Consider the following 6,181-nt stretch of genomic DNA (forward strand, 5'->3'; position numbering starts at 1 on the left):
TGCGTCCAAGCGGTCTCTGAGGGGGGTTTCCCACAGGGATCTGGGCGCCCTGAAATGCCGCAAGCCCGTAGTTTCTCGTGTCGGAGAGGTGTCTTTCTGACTCGCTGGAATTCCGAGAGCATTTAGGAAACTTCTCGCCCCCACTCTTTACTCCCTACTTTCGGATGGGAAAGCAGTTGCTGAGTTGTTTTATTTCCTCCCCCAACCGGACTCTGTAAAAATAGCCGTGCGCCTGGGCCAGCGAGCCAAGCTCTGCCGCACCGCTGCCCCGGGCCGGGTGTGGACCTAAAAATACCCGGCGGTCGGGAGACTGTGCTCCGGGTGCGGGTGGGTCCGGCCTGGCCGCAGAGGGCGTCTGGAGACCAGAGAAACGGCGGCCGCCTGGCCCCTTGCCTCGGCCGGGGCTGTCCCTTTAAATCCTGGAGGAGGCAAAGAGAAAAAAGGAAAAGAAAGAAAAAAGCCCCGAGCGGATGGTGGCTCTGCCCGGCCCCCCCACTCCGCCCCCGCGCCGGGTCCTGCCAGCCGCCCGCCGCCTCCGCGGGTCCTGGGCGCCCCCCGCCACGCAGCCCCCCGCCACAGTTACTGTCAAAATACAAATTCCGCGGAGCCGGGGAGGAGGTCGGGGCGCAGCAAGTGCAAGTGTGGCAGGCGGGGAGGGGGCGCCGAGGAGGGGGCGGGCGCGCGGAGACGCGACCGTAGACATCCGGGCCCTTTAACCCCGTGCGCCCCCCAAGCGGGTGGCGCGGGCCGCGCGGGCGCCGGGCGCGGGGCGCGGGGCTGACAGCCGCGGCGCGGGAGGCGGGGCGCGAGGAGGGCGGAGGCGCGGCGCGGGGAGGGAGGAGCTGCCCGCGCGCCCGCCGCCGCCGCTCGGCTCCACACCCGCCGGCGCAGCCCCGCCACGAGACTCTGACAGCGCGCGGCCCGCGCTGCTCGGGCGCACAGGCACGGACGGACCGCGGCGGCGGCGGCGGCGGCGGAGGAGGAGGAGGACGCGAGGACCGCGGCCCGGCGCCAAGTGCGGGAGGCGCGCGGGGCTGGCGGCGCGCAGAGGTAAGTGGCTTCGCGCGCCGGGCTCGGGCACGGGCTGCGAGGGTCACGGTCTCCACCGCACCTCGGCTGCCGAGGCGGGTCAGGGGGTCGTGGGGCTCCCGGAGGGTGGCTCCGCATCGCCGACGCCGGAAAGCTGTCTCGGGGCTGTTGCTAGGAGGCCGGCGGTCCGCGCGCCCAGGGGCGCCGGCGGGGGCAGGGGCGCCCCCAGCGCGGCGGGCAGAAGGCGGGGGGCTGCGGTGGCTATTCAGGGGCTCCGTGCGGCAGCCATGCAACGGGAGGAGGCGGGAGGAGGAGGGAGGGAGGAGGGGAGAGCCAGCGGAGAGCGAGCCAGCGAGCGGGCGCCGCGCCTCCTGGCTGGCACCGCGGCCCGGAGCGAAGTGGCGCGCGGGGCTGGAGGGGAACTTCTGCGGGCGCGTGCGGCCCCGGGCTCGGCGGCGCCTCGGGGCCCGGACAGGGCGGGCCTGTCGGGAGCCACAGGTGGTTTCTGCCAAAAGTTTTACCGCACTTCTGCCGGGAAGGCGCGGGAACATTTTGGAGAGTGACGGTTTCCTGAGACTTTGGCACCCGCATCTCACACTGGCTTATCTTGAAGATTAGAAAGGGGGCTGGAAAGTCGGGGATCCCGCATCTCGCGACGCGGCTCACGGGCTTCGTGGCGGCCCTGCCCGAGGTGGCGCCCTTGCGGGACCTTCAGACTCCCGCGGCTGTCCATTGGGAAGCTGCGGGCAATGGGCTCACGCACACGATTCCTCCGTGCCTCGGGAAAGTTAAGCTGAGGCCAGCCCGATACCTGTCGCCCACACGGGGCAGCGCAGGGTCTCTTCCTGGGAACCGCGCGCGGCTTCGCTCAGGGCGTGCGCATCTCTTGCTTCTTTGAAATCGAATTGTCTCTGGCCGCTGTGCTGCTTTGTTATTCGGGCTGCTTGTCTGATTTCATTAGGAGGAGAGCTAGGAGGAGCCAAAGAAAAGCAAAGCGCCAGCAACTCTCGTTGCCTTTGAAACCAGCTGTGGAAGCTGGTACCCAAATCTAGGCTAGGAGGGTCCAGCGACGAGGGGAGCCAGGAGACGGTGGTGTGTGCTCCCTGTGCTGAGAGCTTCACCGGGCCCTTCGCAAGGCTAGGGCTGGGATTTCTGGGGTGTCTGGGACAGAAAGAAGATGAAGGTGGGAAGGGAACACCCCTCCGCAGAGGAAGATGTGCCGTGGTGTAGTCAGCTCTGGGAGAGAGGCTCTGAGAAGTCCAGTGGTTTGGCCCGGTTCCTCATTGGTCTGTTCTCGAATCCAGGGCAGCGAGGTTAGAACCACCCCGGTAGGTCCGTCCTGGGCTGAAAGGAATCTTTATGCCCGGAGTGGGTCTGATACCCAGCTGGTGCAAGTGTGCACAGAACTGCGTGGGAGTTGGTTGGAAACACTGAGTCCTTCATTCTCACTGCTCCTGCACCCACTCCCGACTCCCCCAACCCCACCGAACACCTGAGCAGAAAACGTGCCCTTTGCTTTAAAAAAAGGTCACAGGATTTTGGAGCAGAAAGATGTCCTAGAGATATGAGGAACACTCATTTTACAGATGAGCAGACTCAGGCCCAAGGGAAAGTGACCTGCCACAGTGGTTAGAAACCCCAGGAGATGAGAAATGACATCAGCCTCCCAGACCAGGGTGGAGAGAGTTCCCTCAGCAAGGCCTCGGAGGGCCTGAGATCAGAAATGCCACCCCACGCCCCAAGCCCATCAGGGGCTCATTATCTGGTACTTTCTATGGCCATGCTTGCCAGCTAATGTGGTATATTTCCTGTTCTCTGCCCTTGGCTTAAAAAAAAAAAAAAAATCAGGACTATCACTGAAGATTCCAGTCTGACTCTATTCCAACTTTTCCTGCTCCCTCCTCACCCCAAATGCCTCGAACTCCTTTTGTCTCATAATGCAGCTTGATCGGCCAAGATGAGTTTGCAGCTTGTCTCATTGTGAAGCACCCTCTTTCCGTAGGATGCCAGAACTCTGTTTTCCTGGTAATTAGGTTTTACAGATATTTTTGAAAGGGAGCCCAATTCTGGATCAATTACACTTGGACACAAATGTTGTGCTGTTGTGGATACCAAATGAGAAAGATGAGCAATTATCTGGGGGTGTTGGAATAAATGTTGTTATGAGTATTTGACACAGCTATTAGACATCAATGAGTGGGTTTTCAGTAAATGTTTTTTACGCTGTATTTTATTGAGCAAACAAAGTGTCTTAATTAAAAAGAACTGGGAGTTGGCCACTTAGATTTTAGCCACTAGTTTCTTACCAGTGTGTATGGATGGGAAGGGTTTGAATGGTAAACAGAATGATTGTTGAGAGCTTCCCCCCCTAAAAAAAAAGCCCCCAAATATTCTAGGGCAATGCTCATCCTTCAATATATACTGTCCTGTACGGTCCAGCAGAAGTGTATTAAATCAGAATAGGTCTGGGTGCGGTGTATGTCAATCTGTATTAGTCAGAAATGACTTGTAAGGAGAATATTTTGTTTTATTGCTTTCAAGGTCATGCAGTATCAAGAATTCAAGGCTAACGCAATGCCACCAAGTATAATTCTTCTGCTCTCATGAACAGATAGGGATCAGTGTCCCCACAGCCGTGCTTGGGGCTCCTGTAGAAGAAACCAAGATCTGACATCACCATGACAGTCCAGGGTTACATTTTGACAGCGCCTTTTCACTTTCATCACATGCTAATGTCATGGCCATCCCCAAGTGGTACGGAGTTCAGCTCTTTGTCCATCTTACAGATGGGGAAGCTGAGGCAGAGGGAGGAGAGAGTGTTCTTCCCATGCTTCTTCATTCAGTGCCTTAACATACTCTGGGCATGCGGCTCAGGGTTTCTGGGGGTGACTGGCGGTGGGGGTAAGAGGTCCCCTAATCATTTTGCCCCCTGCCCCTCTCCAGCACTGCCATTACAGAAGGGTGCACAGGTGTGGTGGGGTGACAGTTATAATTCATGGGAGGCCACTCGCTCTGATGGGGGCCTGAAGGACTTTGTTCCCCACCCCCACAGTGGGTGAGGAGTTTCCTCCCTCTTATAGCAGGCTGTGGGAACTTGGGGAAGGAGGGACCAGCTGGCTGAGGCTGGGACGGGGGTGTGGGATCTGTGCCTGTGTAGGGCTGAAGGAGTCCAGGCTATTTATAACCCCTCCTCCCCTCCTGGGAAGAAGAGACTCAAGGGTCTGGAACCATCCTCGGTGGTGACTTCTCGCCGGGATGGCTCTGCCCCACTGGCAGAAAACCACCACCCGACTGCATGGTGGGTATCAGTGTGGACCCTGACCCGTGTGGAGGGGCCATGCAGGGCTCCTTGGGACTCGGGCTGCCCCGGGGGGTTTTAAGATAGATTTCCTGGAGCCTGTCTGTGTGTGTGCACTTTTTCTCAGGCAAGGCCCTCCCTTCCCACAAAATGAGGCACACACTAGAAATCTCACAGAGCAGAACTTAAGAATCTGCAAAAGTGGGGGTACTTGGCTGTTCTGAGTTACGGCAACAATGATTTGTACACGAGAGGGGATTCTGAAAGGGACCTAGCAGATGCGCCTCCCTCTGACTGGAAGCCGCGGCCTTGCTGCGTGGTGCTTGGGTGGGGAGGTGTGGGGCATGCACGCAGAGCTCTCTTCCCCCCTTGCCCACCCTACCCTGGACCAGTCCCCCATGGCCCCCTTGCCCTTGCACTCTTCAACCAACATCTGAGTCCTCTTTTGTCTTCAGATAAATAGTGTCTGCCTTTCCACTCATTACAACCTCATCGCTGCGACTGGGCACATTTTCTCCCTGGGCTGGTGGACGCAAGAATGAGGGTGGGCGGTGGAGGAAGCAGGCAAGGAAGGCACTGAGCTCGTCTCTCTGTTTAGCCCCTCGCAGTCAATTAATCCGCCCAGCAGAACCATTTCAAGGGCTTGCGGCAGCTTTTGCCAGGGAGAGAAGACAAGCCGGAGGCCCTAGGTGGGGAGGCGGGTGGTGCCTGGTGAGACTGGCGCGGGCATCCCATGGGGGGGGCTCCTGAGGGCGGGACTCGCGTGTTGCTCATCGTCACCCCCTCAAGCACGTGGCACGAGCCCTGGGCTCGGCAGATGTGCCCCGAGCAAGTGTTGGGGGGCACTGGCAGGTGGACGGATGGTGGGCAGGTTTGCTTCTTCCTTGCCGTTGGCAGTGTTTCTTGGGAGGGTGAGGAGGCAGAGTCAGAGTGGTGAGAAGAGACAGCATGCCACAGGCGTTTTGAGAGCCCCGGGCCAAGCTGATTGGCCCCTGCCCAGTGCCAGAGACGCTGGAAGCCAGAGACAGCCAGGGAGTCCTTCTCCAGGAGCTGCCATGGCCCAGGCCAGCCTCACAGAGCCTGCAGAGCGAGCCTCCTTTCATTAGGCAGATAGGCCACTCCTTTGCTTACCCTCCTGTGGGCCCTCTGGAGTCTGGCCCCTGCCTGCCTCTCAGACTCCCTCCCCCCCCTGGACCCCACCTTGCTGGGCCCTCTTTGTTCCTGGAATACACCACGCAGCAGCAGTGCTTCTCCTCTGTTGTTCTTTTCTTCTAGCATGCCTTTCCCTCTGATCTCGCCCCAGCCGGCCCCCGCCCCTTGTCATTCAGGTCCCAGCTGAGACAGCACCCCGGGCTATAGTCTTCACAGCACCCACCTCTGTCTGGGACATCATCTTGAGTGTCCTCTCATTTATCACTCGTCTCTCCCACTAGAATGTAAGCTCCAGGAGGGCAGGGACCTTGTCTGTTTTGTTCCCCGTCAGATCCTCCGCCCCAGAACGGTGCCTGGCATGGAGCGGTGCTGGAGGAAATAGATGGTGAGTGGGTATGCCAGTGAGTGCGGGCGGTCTGCGGAGCTGACCCAGCCAGGGGCCCTGCCCTCGGGATCTCTTCGGCCTGGAGGCAGAAAGAAAACACGCTCCTGTATGCTCCGATGGTGGCAGGAAGGGGGCATGGCATTCACGGGGCACGGGCCGGGAGGGAGGGCCGTGGTCAGCCGGCGGTAGCCCTGACTCCACGGCGCTCATTGGCTCGGGCAGAGGGGTCTTTTTTTCTGGTGCTGTGTGAGGAGTCGGGAACCCTGGCAGCTGACCCACCTCCAGGACCGAAGTTCCTCTAGCTTGCTTGGCTGCCA

Source organism: Ursus maritimus, unplaced genomic scaffold (assembly GCF_017311325.1).
Source record: "Ursus maritimus isolate PB19 unplaced genomic scaffold, ASM1731132v1 scaffold_18, whole genome shotgun sequence".
In the NCBI taxonomy this organism is placed as follows: Eukaryota; Metazoa; Chordata; class Mammalia; order Carnivora; family Ursidae; genus Ursus; species Ursus maritimus.